The 15,796-nt window shown below is 40.0% G+C and overlaps 1 long non-coding RNA gene across 1 annotated transcript in view; it reads right to left on the bottom strand.

The window, feature by feature from the left end:
- The window catches only part of LOC123636939, a 199,684-nt gene that overhangs the window by 27,367 nt on the left and 156,521 nt on the right, over nt 1–15,796 (bottom strand). The window lies entirely within an intron of this gene.

Raw genomic sequence — 15,796 nt, 5'->3', positions numbered from 1 at the left:
ATGTAATGGGTGATGCCACATAAAAGGAACCCAGTGATGCCACTTAGCTAGTCAGAGGAAGGTGCGGAATTTGTTTTCTGTAAACTGATCTCACTTGCCATGTGGCATGGACAAGATACAGAAATTTCTTTATGCCCCTCAAAGAGAGGACTCAGGAGGAGCTGAGTTAGTGGGCCTGGCATGGGCAAGGTGGTAAACAGCAAGGTGTCTCCTCCGCAGACACTCTGGGAGGGCTTTCTAGGAAGGACTATCTGCTACTTTGTAGCAGAGACACAAATCATATCTGCACAGACTGAGATGCATCAGAGGCATCCGGGGATTATCTGAGAGCACTGACTGAGCAATGGGCAAGCCAGTCCCAGAGCAAACCCACTGTTGATGCCTGTGCAGCAGCTAGCACCTGGCAGAGGGAAGCTCTTGTTTTGGAGACCCCCAGAGCCAAAGATGGACACAGACCCAAGCATCCCATGGAGACAGAGCAAGCAAGGGATGTGGGTTATGGCTGGGCAGGTTGTGCCTGCACAAATGTGACCCCCAAGTCTGCCATCTTCATTCAACAAACCATGCTCTGGAGCAGGCCACGTAAGTCGGGAGGAAGGGAGCTTGTTTGGTATTAGTCATCACAGAGTATGGAATTTTTCAGTCTTGTTGTGATCTACTCTAAGTCTGTCCGTGTTAGCCACGGCCTTATCTCTCAGACTCCAGGCATTGTTTTGGGGAAAAAAAAAGTGGGGCTGGAGTAGTAATCTGAAAGACTGAGCATTTTCCTACAGAAACTAAGTCTTTGAAAGATGGCTTTATAAACCATCATACCTTTGAACAGACTAAATGTTAAAGTAAAAGGAGACTTACAAACCAGAAGAGGCTAAAATATTGCTAAAGGACAGTAAGTTGTTTTCACCATTTAGTGAAGTGGTAGTGTATGAGCCAGGTCAGAGTTTCTAGAAATTACAAGGAAGCATTTATTTTCTGTGTATCTGAATGTAGCATGAAGAAATGTACAACTCCATTGTGTGTGTGTGTGTGTGTGTGTGTGTGTATAGCATACATTTAAAGGATTGTAACTTTAAACAATCATGTTTTTTTGTGCATAGTGAGATTATGGATGTTCACATTTTTGAATTTTCACTTTTCATATCCTTCAATTTTTCTGCAATGATCATGTATTAGCATTTTAAAATCAAAGACTGATAAATGCTATTTTTAAATAATTTATTTATATCTTCCAGTTGTTTTGGTCTAAACCCCAACTGTTTTAAAAAACATGTGAAGTATTTGGTCAGTCAGTCTTTTTCTAGTTCAACTAAAATTTATTTTATATATATACATATATATAAACTCTTTTTTATTCATAAATCCTTTTTAACTTTGCTCTGTTTTAATCCTTTTATTTCAAAGATCACATCACTTCTCTTTTTTTCTCTCAAAATTTCAAAATGGCCTTTGGCCAAATGCAATAAAATTTTGCCCTGACCTGACATAAAGAACGAAGTATGTATATGAAAGCACTTTGAAAAACTTTAAAGGGCTTTAAAAATGCATGGTGGTGGTGGTGGTGGGAAGGGAAAGGGGTAAGGGAGGAAGGGAGGAAAGAGAACTAGGGGGAACGATGTATTTTCTCCTAACAGAAATTTCAAAGGTCCTTCCTGGATGAATTCGCACACAGAAGCAAATGGAGTCATTATGTGACAGTCCCCAAACGCTCATGATATTACAAATTTAATCCCACGCCTTAGGCAACATGGTACGCACCTTCAGACTGACATTTTTCTCGCTTTCATTGCTGCTAAAAGCAACGGACATCCTTCAACAGGTTGTTCCGCAGAGCTATGGGTCTTCTTCTGGCTGTCAACCCTAAGGCCACCTCCTATACCTATATTGTTAAGAGCTGTCCTAAAAGTGGGTCCTAATTAGGAAAGCTCCTTTAAACCTGTAGACTGTCTCTAGAGTTTGTTTGGGAATTTTGCTCTTTTGCGTGTTTGAGGGAGAAGATGTAGAGATCCCAGAAGATGGAAACATTCTAAGACTGCTCTATAAATTCAGATCTCCTTGGAAATCCTCCCTTTCCCCATCAAGTTAAAAGAGATATAATCTATAGGCAAAGAGTCCATATTTCCCTTCCAGTCTCCCCAGAGTATGCCTAGGTCAGACAAGTAAGTGATACAGGTTAAAACGTATACTCTGGAGTCAGACAGCTTGGGTTCAAATCCCAGCTCTACCATTTACTAGTTCTATGATCTTGAAAAAAGCGTCTGACCTCTCTTTGCTTTAAATTCATCATCATAAAGTGAGGATTATAGAAGAACCTATTTCATAGGGTTCTTGAGAGTTTTAAATGTGTTAATATGTGACGTTCACACCCTGTCCCCCAAGCAAGACAATACTGAAAGGGCTTGGTAACTCCGAGAAAGAAATACTTCTCGTAGCGCTTCACAGTGTGAGTGTGTGTGGTAATGACCTATTTGTGCATGAGCAGATGTGCACCAAGCCCTCAGGATTCACTTTGGCAGCAACAGGGTCAGGTTCGTATTGAGTTATCCGTACTTTCTGGCTCAGTCAGCCCCGGATGACCCCACATGCCTGGTTGTGGTTATGTAACATACCTGTCTGGAGTAGGATTCAACATACTGGTCTTATGCCTTATAGAAAACAAGCAAAGGAAATTTCTCAACATGAGAAACAATGTTGAGTTCATGGATTTACTATTTTTTCACAAGGGTTTTTGCATACTGATGGCTCTAAAACAGGCATTAAAATGATTTCCATTTAGACCATATAGAAAAGCTAGAAAATGTGAGGCACAAGGGTACCCTTTTATCCATACAGTCCTTCTCTTTCTTTTTCAACCAAAGAAGAAATTATTACTAAGGCAAAGGGAGTAGAAGAAGCCCTGGATATATGCTAACATTTTGCAAAAACAAAAGCATTATTTCTAGGGTGCCATTACCATATCCTGGAAGGGCATCTTTTATATGATTCCTGGATGTTATGGGGTTTAGCCAGATCTTTAGCATTCTTAGGTAAATTAATATTCAACAAAATTTTTCACAAGAACATGAAATTTTTCTGGATGGCATTAAAAATTGATCAGTTGGCCTAATACCACACCTCATACCTCTGCTCAGACCATGAGTCTATCTCATTAACACACTTTGGAAAAATGCCGGAGTCAGTCCTAAACCACCCCTGCTCCATTATAATCCATTCATCAAACAAGTAGTTCCAGTGTTATTCTTCTCTGACCATTCTCTTCTCTGCCCACCTCTTCCATTCCCTTTCTTATCTCCCACAATGTCACCTTATGACATACATATACTTTAATAGGACCATAGAAAATAAAGAAATTTCACATTTGTTTTGGGCAGGAAGGGTCAGCTTGGATTTCCAGAGTATAGCTCAATCCTCCACCACACACATTTCCTCCTACTCCAGGACCGCATTTCATCTTCCATCCACCCAGCTAAGGAGAACAGAGGCTAATTTAGGAACCTCTTTATGCCTGTACATATTCAGCCAGAGGGGTCACTGTTGATTGATGCAAGACACTATGTCCTCCAAGAGCTTGCCAAGTCCCTACTGGTGCACAGAGTAGCAACCAACAGTAAGTCTCCCTTTAGTGCCTGTGTATTTCTGTTCCTCCAGCTAGAAACAGTCAATAAGCACCAGAGGCAACTTATGTTGCCTTAGATCACTAATAAATGCCTCACGCCACCACCTCAGAGCCTTCTTACAAAAACTGTTTCTTTACAGATAGATGCCAAGTCCTAGCAGCCAATTACTACAGAGGTGCCTCAAGGCCTGAAGGAGGAGGCAGGAGAAAGAAGGGCTTCTTTCCAAAGACAAGAGTTATGTGCTTTCTCCTAATAAAAATTGTTCCCTTTTTTTGAGCACTGCCTCTGAGCCAGACCCTGGGATGATGCTTAACCTACATTATCCCATTCATTCCCCAAGCTCTGGGACACATGGAGTCCTAGCCCATTTTACAGATGAGGACACAGAGGCTCACAGAGCTCAAGTAACTCCTACTTTCTGCTTCTCCACTCCCCCCCCACCCCTTGGTCCCCCAGCTGCTCCTCACATACACAGAAGTTTGTGGATGTGTGTTACAAAACCAGGTGAAAACCATCCCCATATGCTAGGCAATTAAGTTGATTTGGGGGCCTCAGGCCCCTGCAAGTCCTTCTCCTACGTTGGAAAGAGGTTCTATGTTTTGCTTACTCCACAGGCTGCCAGAAACATGCCCCATTATATTCTGTCCATCATCCAGATGGTGTTAACCCTTCCAAAGCCTTCTACTTTATTTTATGGGTGTCACATATTCTGGCAAGTTCCTTTGGGTAGCACAAAGGGTTGTGTGCTCACTCTACACAGCACTATGATGGGTTCTGTATAGGAGCAAAATGTTACTTAAAAAATAGATGATGTGGTCACTGTGTTAGGCCATTTGTGTTGTTATAAAGGAAATACCTGAGGCTGGGTAACTGACAAAGAAAAGAGGTTTATTTGGCTCACGGTTTTTCAGGTTATATAAGAAGCATGATGCCAGCATCTGCTTCTGATGAGGGCTTCAGGGAGCTTCCAGTCATGGATCATGTCACACGGCAATAAAAGGAACAAGATAAAGAAGAGGAGGTGAAAAGCTCTTTTCAACAATCAGATCTCCTGGGAACTAACAGAGTGAAAACTTAACTTGTTACTGGCAGGATGGCGCTAAGCCATTCATGAGGGATCTGTCCCCATTACCCAAACACCTCCCACTCCTAGGCCCCCCCTCCAACAATGGGGATCAAATTTCAGCATGAGATTTGGAGGGGACAAATACCTAAACTTAGTCACAGTCTTCCATAATTCTTTTCAACCATGCAACATTCCACGAAGAGTTAGCCAGGCCCTGGATTAGGTGCTGGGGATAAAGAGAAAAACATGCCGGGACCATCGGTTTTATCATTCCTTCTCATCTCTCCTCTGCTTTAGCTCGATTTTGTAATTCCTGAAGAGTCTCATTGTCTTTCTTCACTCATACGTAATTTCCTAGGTGGATGTATGTGGCAGGTTGAAGCACCTGCATTGACCAAAAACTCATTTGGGTACTAACTACAGAAAAACTAATGTCTCCACCTCCTAAAAAACTTCTAAAGCTGGACGCTGGTTATGGTCTCAGGTTAGAGCTCTCGGCAGCCCGCTTCACCTTGCTTCTCTCTTGCAGGAACTGAACCACACACTGGCATGAACTTTTGACTTTTTCTAAACCCTCCCAGGAAACTCGCAACACGTGAACATTAAATACCCAGAATACTTGCATATCTGGAATATATGCAGCATGAAGGACCCTGGGGATGCTGCCTTACATGGTCTCCACTCTGTTCTGAAACATTTCTCTGAAATGAAGGGACAGACATGAGCTCTCTCCTCCACAAGGCACCAGAAGGACCTACGGATGTGGTAGACCCAGGCTTGAATTTAGGGATAAGAAGCACCACCTTTTTTCTGTTATGGAGAAAAATGGCTTAATACCTTAAAGATAATAGCAATAATAATAATGATAATAATGTTTGTTTCTACAATACTTACCCATTTCTCAAGAACTTTCACATCTGTAGTTTCATTGGCTCTACACACCTTGACCTAAACATTTTGATTTTTTCTGAATGATAACACATCTCTGTATTTTATTTGATCACCTCAACGAGAACAGGAAATATTGTTATCCCCAGTTTATCAGTGAAGAAACTAAGGGTTAGAGAGAGTGATTTTCTCAGCCTATACAGCTAAAAATTTAAACCCAGGTCATCCTTTGCAAACTCTAGTGTTTATTCCTCCCCAGTAATCCTCACTGGGGCCACTGAGGCCCATGTCTGGAAAGTCACGGAGGAACTAGACCACGTGTGCCTAATAAGCCACATGTCCCACCTTATGGGTAGAAGTCACGATGTTAGGTGTGTGGCCATGGCCAATGGAACCGTGCCAAGCCTTTGTATGGACTGCAAATCCAGTCCACTTCCATAATCTAGGCTACTAGAGAAGGGGTTTCTGTTGACACTTTCACTGCATGTTTTATTATTCCTGTTTGTGTTGGCCCAGAGAGCCAGCAGCCAGGGACAGAAGGATGACTTTGAGCCAAGGGGCGGTCTGTTCACACCCTAGGGACGGGGTGTTCCACCAAGTTAGCTGCCGCTTGAAAGGACGGCTGCCACACAGTCCTGCCCGCTCCCTGTTTTGTTATCCCTGAGATAATAAATAAAGGCTCATTCTGTTGTGTCCAAAAGACCCTTTTCAGGAGACCTGCTCTTGCTGGAAGTCTCCTGAGGCCCCTTACCTGATTACAGTCAGATGCTGGGCATTTCAAATTAAATTAGAACAAATAACGAAAATGAAAGGAGAGTGGGAAGGAGGAGGAACAAACCAGCAAAAAATGTTATTCATTTAAAGTAGCCAATGAGAAAAATAGAGCCCAAAAAACTCAAATAATACTGGCAGAGATCGATGGTTGTCATCTAGTCTTAGGCTAAAAAGAGCCACAAGTGAGAATTTGTAGAGGTAACAGCTCCAGATCAATTCTGTCTAAAATATTCAACTGCAGATGTGTCTAGGTTAAGCAGGAAAATGTTCTAAATCTAGACCAGAATTCCTACAGCTCTCGGACTGATACGATCTCTATTTGGTTAAATGGTGGCATGTGCAGGATATGAGCTATAGGTCTTGGCAGGTGCTGAGAATATTTGTCCCATTGCACCATTTTTCCTCTACTGAGTCCTGCCAAGGATGAAGTGTCATTTGAGCTCAAAAGTCTTCCAGAGACGTACTTACTGGGGTGTGAAGGGATGGGAGGGTAGGGGATGAATTCTTGTAATACCTGGTCTCAATATACTCCAGTGTTAGTAAGATAGTTTAAAATTAAACAGAAGGATCATGGACCAAGATTACAGTGTGTCCACTATTAAGAGTAATTTCAAACAGAATTCTTATTGTTCCATTATACACAACTTGCAATCAGCCAACCTAACAATGCTCCCAACTCCCTGCAGCCTCCTTGCTACCCCTTTACCTTGGTTATGCCTAAGTACCCTTGTCCGATCCTTTGCCATCGCCTATTTCAGCGACACTAAGTATTGCCGGATCCTAGAAAAGCATTAAGATATTTGATAAGACAATCTAACTTCACCATCCAGATGCTGAAAGGACATTTACACTTAATGTGCTTTTTCAATCCTATTAGCCAAAGTAATGTATTGTACAGTAAAATATATTGTCTTATTACAGTACTCTCATCGTGAAGAAACAACGAATATGCAGAAACGTAATTCATACGGTATCGTCTGTCACTAAGGAAGGGCTCTTCAACAAACTCAAACCCAATTTGGATAAAATAAGCTAATAGATGCTAGAGGGTTAACTTCTCTTGTGCCAAAAACTAGTTACATCACATAATAGAGGCCATTATTAACTAGGGAAAGAGATTCAAGAGAGCATAAGGGATGATTATCTTATGAGACATTCTTGCATTTAGCATTAAACCTAAAACTTGGTCATGCTGCCGTCCCCTCACATTACTCTTCATTTTGGTATCTATTGTCCAGGCATAAAAAAAGAAACTTTAAAGTCTCAAAAGGAGCTGATGCTGCTGGGTATTTACTCAAAAATGTAACAACTTCTTTATTAAAAAAAAAAAACAATAAGCATTCAAGAATGATCAGTGAAATGTCTTTTAAGGCCATTATTTTTAGCTGAGCATTGTTGTGACTGTTTCCACGGCTAAACCATGAACATGTTTTTTGCACAAGCCTGGTCAGCTAGTGGCCTTAATTAACTTTCAAATGGAGAATGCTCCGGTTTGCCACTTATTAAATATCCACCACACCAAGTTACGGTTTTGCCCTTCCACACCTCACTTAGTCAAGACACCTCAAGGAACCCATGGTGCTGAATAACTGGCGATTTAAAAATATGTACCATGTGTAATTTTCACACTGAACACATAGGCTGTGCAGGAAGTTTTCACTAAAATCTGGGCAGCTTTCATTTCCAGATGGAATGATACAATTTGTAAATTAAGCAACAGGATATAAGTCACTTGGAAAGAAAGAGGCAAGGTGTATACTGTAGCTAAAAGCTAGTAAGCTTCTCTTATTCACAGGCATTAAACAAATATTCATTAAGTGTTTGGCATTCTGGATACTGAGGATTCTTCTAGGTTCTTCATGTCTGTGAATTTGCAGGAGGTGATTAAGTGGAATTCAGGATATGGTGGAGAAGGAAGAGGACCATGTCAGTATTCAAGATTTTTAAACAGTATGCCCCCTAGAGAAGAAAAAAAGTATAAAATTACTCATCAAACTAATCTACTCTTAATACAACATATAAGTAGACTAACCAAGCTCATTTCACGAAGCATTTTATTCATGAGGGAGATGATGCAGTTTGAGATTCAATTGAGACAGAATTAGTTTTTGTGATTAGCTAGGTTGAGTGGTTAAGGTATAGTAATAATGACATCATTATTTCTTCTTTCCTCTCATACAATATTCAGAGACACATTCTTTCTCTCTCCCTTTCTCTCTCTCTCTCTCTCTCACTCACACACACACACACACACACACACACATCCTCACATATCTCTTTGGATTTGGATTGTGAATCTTCAACTAGTGTTGTCTGTGTATCAACTTGTATATTGCCATAAAAAAAAAAGTGAATTCACCTCTCGTTGAAATTCCACTGTGTATAAAATGGTCTTGGAATTTGAAGGAAGAAAAAAAAAAATCCTTCTACAAAGAGAACATGTGAAAAGGCCAAGGGAGAGCATAACTGAAAAAATATATAAAAATGCAAATTTTCCTAAACTTCAGCTTTGGATGGACTGAAGCATAAGTGAGAACTTCAACAAAGCAATAGAAAAAGATGACAGCTCAGAGTTTCAGAAATTTAAGACAGCAGCAGGATTAGACACTTTGGGTTGTCTTCGCACACATTTCTTATGGGAGTTAATTCCATTTGACATGCAAGACCAAAGCAAGATTACAGAGGCATAGCCCCATGGCGAGGTGTATGCTGTAGCTAAAAGCTGGGATTTGAATAATTGTGCAGGCTTACTCCAAGAATCAGGCGAGAACAGAATGAATGGATTATTACAAGGAACTTTGTACATTTTTAACTGCTGGACTTAATAAAATACCCTCTATGTGAGAATAGTGTTATGGTCGTCTGCACTTACTCTCGCTGAAGTTTGTGGTAGGATCTATCAAAAATGAGGAAAAACAGAAGCTGGTTAAAAAAAAAAAGAAAGAAAAGAAAAGAAAAGAATTTGAGATGAATGACTGGGCTGGGTCATGCCTGTATGATTTACAGTGGAACAAAAAATTTGGAGAACTTGAGATCAACATATTCAAGCTCCCCCCACCAAAGTTACAGGGAATTCATTTCCTGCGTAAAGAAGTTTGAGGAAAGTGGAGAGCAGAGTTCAGGGAAAGTGGGCCACAAAAAGGTGGATTTTTATTTCACTATTTTAGCTCGTTAAGGAGGTCATTTGTTACTGGGAAAAATTACTAACCCACACATCATTTTATATATATATATATATATATATACACACACATATATATGAATAAATGCGACCTCTTTCCTTGGAATCCGTGGGAGCACTTGTCTGTAAAAGGCACAAAGAGTAACAGTTCTAAAGACTTCTCACTGCTTAATTAACTGTCCAGTGAGAATTACTAAAATTCTTTATATAATTCTTATTTAGTGCTCATTAAAGTGAAAGATACAAATGCTGGACAATGCATGGTTCAGAGAAGCTTCAAGAAAGGAAAGTTAGTCTTATAATAGCTGAGAATTATGAAAAGCTGCCCATTAACAGTAGCCGAGTAGACCTTTCATTTTAAAAGTCACTGATTCAGATCTGAAATGATTTGATTTGATTTTCTCCCTTAAAATAGTCTTCATCTCCTCCTCTCCTGAAAGCTCATGTCTGATCCCCCCTGCAACCCTCACCAGCCTAGTGGGGAGAGAAGTCAACCCCGAAGAGGAGAAAACTGCTCTGGGGCCATGGCACTGGGGCAGTGCGCCCTCTGCCGGGAAGCCAGCCTGCAGCCCAGTTTCGGAAACCCCCCCACAGAGCCTGCCCCTAAGGAAAGCCACCGACACGCACATTTTCAATAGTGAAAACCTCTACTACATGCGGCATCTCTTTCTCCTCACCGTACATGGAGATTAGGGGAGGGGCACGAAGGTGCGAGTGCGTCATTAAACCAGAACTCAAATGCAGCTCTCTTCACAGAACATGTCTGACAACATCCCCCTGCCATGTAAAATGGCAACAGGAATGATGAACACATTACGAATTTGTAGACCCTAAAATTAAACTCCACCTCATTTATTTCATATTCAGCAGGGCTGAGGATGCCTGACAACAGAGGCACAGATCTTTCCTGGTAAGCTCCATGGTTTCCTTCTTGGAGAAGGGAACTGTGCTCGGTAGGGATGCACTCAGTCTTCTGGAAGCCAGGAAAGAGGAAGCATGCTACCGTGTTCTGCAGAATAAAGTCGAGAGTCATAGCCCTGGGAGGGAAGCAAATGGATGTGTGACCACAGGAAGATGAAGAGCTAATCTTTTTCCCCTTACCTCTGTATGCCGTTTAGATCTTTGCTACTAAAAATGTGGCTCACAGACCAGCGTCTTCAGAGTCTCCTGGGAGCTTTTTAGAAAACCAGGAGCCCAGGCCTGACCCTAAACCCACTGCATCATAATCTACATTTTAACAAGATTCCCAGTAATTCATAAGTATGTTTAACTTTGAGACATACCACTGTAGACATTGAAGATCTAAAGCACAAGGAAAACTAGAATATGAAGCTTTACAAATAGAAGGAGACTTAACCACCACTCACCTCCTCGGATAGGCAAACCAAGGCCCAAAGAAAAACACAGCTTCTCACATATCTAAGAAGGAAATTTTACATAGGCCTCTGTTTCATTTGCCATAAAAGCTGGAACAGGGCCATCGCAAGTTTTTGAAGTTAGCCTCATCACATACTACAAAATCAACAGAATGTGGCACCAGCATTACAAGTGACATCGGGCATCATTCCCCTGTGGGAGGGACCCTGTCTTCTTCTAATCAATTCTGTAGTAGTGAAATGACTTGTCTACATTCTGCAGGAATTGACATAGAAATGAGATTCTGATATTCCTTCTATCCACATAATGATTGATGAAACACATGGGAAAAATAAATTAAATTATGTTATAATCTCCCAGGGAAACATAATTAAGTTGTAAAGCATTCCCATGAAATCCTAAAAGCCTTATATCATCTAGACAGTGACTTCTACTACATGATCAATAATTATATTAATTATAGATAATTATTTTGATAGGATGGTGTGACTTTGGGGCTCTACTTATTCTTGATTTGATGTATTGATCCAATAATGAAGACTTGGTTGGAGCCAGAGATAGCTATAAAGAATTCTTTTGGGGCTCCAAAAAGCTTTATGGTATTCATACTAACTTTTACTAATTTGCAATTCCTAGCCACCAATTTGATGTTTATTCACACAATCCAATGGGTAATACTTCTGCAAGATCACCAGAATAGTGATTCCATTCACTATTCTTAATACTGTAAGAACCAGAAGCAAGCTATCTTCAACAGGTTATAGATAACATATGAGACATAAAATCCAATATTCATTGGAATTTCAAAATTTCAGGACACCAAATACATTCTTTGTCTGTGTGTGCGTGGGACTCTCAAACATATTCATGGCCACTCTGGGGCAGTGAGCTAAAAGAATCAGACCCAAAATTACCAATGCTCAGAAAGTTGGTGTGACCATGGACCCTTATATACTTACTACCTTTCTTTGTAAACAAGTATGAAGCGCATCCATGGAAAATATGTCTGGTAGTGCACATTTTAAATACAGGCAAAAATGGAGACTTCTAGCTGATTCTCTGAACTTTTCAGAAACAGCCTAAATGGGTGTGGACCTTCTGGTCTGCATAAAACTATTAGTGAGCATCGACAGAAAATAAAAAGTGAGACAGAGATTTAAGTTAAAAGTAATAATTCAAGGAATCATGTAATAAATACACCAGATTCATATTTTTTTTGAAAGGTGACAACTGTCATATATTAACTTCCCCCAATTCTCAAGATAATTTATTGGGTTGTTTTAACCTAAAGGGATAATATAATTAAAAGAATCACAATTAAGGTGATAGAAATAAAATCACTTATAAGTATATATTATTTCATCAGAATTTCTTTAAAATATTTGTAAAACATCTTGTTGACATCATGGTCACCATACAAGAGGTTGTAGATTTTCACTCAAGGAGGTGGAGAAGTTCAACATCTAAGAGTCAAGACTTAGGAACTGATATCATCTTGTTTGAATCCTGGATCTGCCACTTACCATTTATATGGCTTGAACAAGTTACTTAATCTCTCTCTGTGCCTCAGTTACTGCACCTGTAAAATAGGGGTAAAAATAATATGTGCCTAATGGAGTTCTTATAAGGATTTAGTGAATTAATAAGTATGAAGCAGCTGGAACATGCCTGAGAAGTATTAAGCACTCAATTTATAGTGGCTATTACCAGTATTGCCTTATAATTTATGTAGGTTGGCTTATTCATGGTCATATTACAATTTATTAAAGAATAGTCTTCTTTAAACCACTATTCAGAAGTTCTGAAAGCCAAGTTTTAGTCTCTAGCTTAAGATATGCTTTCTTATTAGCATATCTTTTTTTTTAAAAAAAATAAGGTATTCATAGGGATTTTAAAACATAAACTTACTCATGTTATAATTTGAAAACACACACACACACACACACACACACACACGTGCGCACATACCACACAGGCACAGAACAGTAACATTTCATAACCCAGTGCCAGAAGTTGCCCAACAGGGGATTTGCCATAAAGGAAGCTAAATGTGACCTAGTATTCTAGTGAGAGATCTTACCATTCAGAGCAGAATAACCTGAGAACAAAATAATGCAGAAAGCAGCCCGAGGTTCCTTTGTCTTTCCTCCGGTAAAATCAATTCTGTTATTATCCACAGTTGGGTATAGAATGGCATATGAACAGCATGGCTTCAGCCAGCAATACCTCTCAGAGAGTGGGTTGGATTAATAATATTCCACAGCCTGATTTACTCAGCATTGTCAAGAGAGAAAGGGGGAGATCCATCTTAGGTGGGGAAATCCATTAGAAAAGACAAGACAGAAGAAAAATCAGGCCAGATTCATACAGAAGCAAGTATCCAGGCTGCCCCCATCCTCAGACATAGTCTAAGGTGATGGGCAGTATTGCCAGGACTAACATCTTCCTCCCTGCTCTTTAATTGGGGGACTGGTTAGCCATATTTCCTGTGTGGGAAGAAAATGGACCACGTACATGATGCTGCACATCAGAGCGAAACAGAAAAAGCTTCCCAAAGCAAGTAAGCAGACTCATGAATGTGGCATTGTGTACCCCATAAAATAGACCAACAATGACTGAAAGCAAGAAAATGACTCTGTCTTTCTTGAAACTGCAACAATTAGGCAATTGAGCTAACTAATAGGATCCAAGAAAATGTAAATAAGTTTTCTTTTTTATTAACAAAGGAAGTGAGGAGACAAATTTGAGCCCAAATGAAAGAAGGTAAATGATTCCTCCCCAAAGGCAGAGCCAAGATTTCTCAAATGAGCTTCCTCCTAAAAGAGACAGAAGTAAAATGTATGAAGCAAGATGACACAATGTGCTGTTGCCTAAATGTAGGCAGTGATGGTATCCTATTCTACAGACCAAGCTGTGGGTAACTGATTGCAAGACAAAGCAAAAATATAGGAAAGGCCACTCAGAAACAGAAGCATAAAAATGCAGTGTGTGTAAGTACTGAGAAGGGTGTAGCTCTGTAGAACTGATTAATAAGGAGACCAGTGAACAGAACAGAGTGGATTTGCAGAGATTAGGATATAGCAGGCTTTGTCCAGAAGATTGTATAAAGTTCTTATTGGCCTTGAATCTGAAATAAGGTAAAAAAGAAAAAAGAAAACCCCAAACAAAAGACTACTTCCCATCAGGAAAGACCCCATGTGAGCTTTTGGTATATCTTAGTCAAGAAACTTATCTTTTTTTATATGTCATCTAAAAAAATAAAGTTTACAATAATATTTGCAAAATTGCAAACAATATGCAATAAAATTTACAATACTATGCAAATCATTCCCTATGACATCTCTTCTGGGTGGGGGGCAGGAGGGGAGGGGAAATGTGTTACTATATATTTTTTAAAATTTTTTTTTATTTCAGAGTATTACAGGGGTACTAAGGCTTTGGTTACATAAATTGCCTTTTCACCGCCTGACAAGGGTACCCATCCCCCAGACAGCAGGCACCGCATCCATTAGGTGTGGATTTACCCATCCCCACCTCCCCCCTCCTACCTGCCCAACACCCAATGAATGTTACTTCCCATATGTGCATGTTAGTGCTGATCAATTAGTACCAATTTGATGGTGAGTACATGTGGTATTTGTTTTTCCATTCTTGTGATCACTTAGAAGAATGGGCTCCTATATTTTTGATGTTACAGCATGACAGAAACAGAACCTTAAAAAAAAACTTTTTTTTAATCCACGACATCTGAGCTCTGAGAAAACACAGAGCTTGATAAAGACTAAAGGTCAGGTTGCAAGGTGAACAAGAACAAGAGTCAGACGTACAAGATTGCCAGGTGGATGTCAAGAATTTGGGCATCTGTATTTCCAAACTGTAAGAACTGCACACCAGAGCTTGTTCCATTGTGAACAGCAATATCACTTCCTGCAGCTTCCAGGCAACAGAAGATAAGTTTTCAAAGGAAAAAAGAAAAAAAAGAAAAAAAAAAAAATAGAGCCAGCCTACAAATGCTCAGGAATTCAAAACCAAAGGTAATGTTTACATAACATAGGAGTAGATAACAATTGGTAATTGCTGAGGTTTCAGCAGCCAGAAAGTAACTTTGGTGCATGAGCTTCTCTGGGATAATCACAAGTTAAGAAGGGACCATCATTAAAGAGGCAATCAAGTGTGTAGCCCCCCAAGGCCACAAGAGCTACTCAGCTGAGCGCCAGTGGTCTCCTCCTTTGCTTTAATCTGAGCATACTGAAGACACTTCTGCTGTCAACACTCTAATTTGTCTGTGGGGAGTTTGGAGATCTTGATGCCAGGGGATATGTTTGTGTCTTTAGGTGCGCAGACAGAAAAATAAATAAATAGGAAGAGGAGCAGGTATTTTAGGAATGCAAATGCAACTAAAAACCAGGAAACCTTGGCCAAGAACAGTTCTCAAACATTTCACTTGTTGCAAGAAGGAAGAAGGGATGATTTCCAAGTGCTAGCCAATCCAGAATCAGCACAAAAGCCAAGAGAGTGTTGCTGTGGGCGGGGAGGAGGCCTCTATGTACTGCGGGGAGACTCGTCCAGGTCTGCTGCTTTCTTTCACTTTGACTTCCTTGGTGAAGGAGATTTTCCCTGTGGTTTTTAGGGAAATTAAAAAAAAAAAAAGGAAAAAATACATACATCTACATATATACCAACATACACACATGTGTATTTTTATTGCATTCTTTCCTATAAACAGAAATAAAGACAAAAAGAAGAAAAGTCTAGTTTGCAGTTTAGTTTTCCAGCCTTGGTTCTGTCTCACCAATGAATCTTCTTATATACAAAGCTGACTGAAGGGAGGGGTGGGATTGAATAACAAATTTATGTGATACAATCACATCATTTACAATCACATAATGGACCATATCC

The sequence above is a fragment of the Lemur catta genome, chromosome 4 (assembly GCF_020740605.2).
Source record: "Lemur catta isolate mLemCat1 chromosome 4, mLemCat1.pri, whole genome shotgun sequence".
In the NCBI taxonomy this organism is placed as follows: domain Eukaryota; kingdom Metazoa; phylum Chordata; class Mammalia; order Primates; family Lemuridae; genus Lemur; species Lemur catta.
This window is presented reverse-complemented; position numbering and strand designations above follow the sequence as displayed.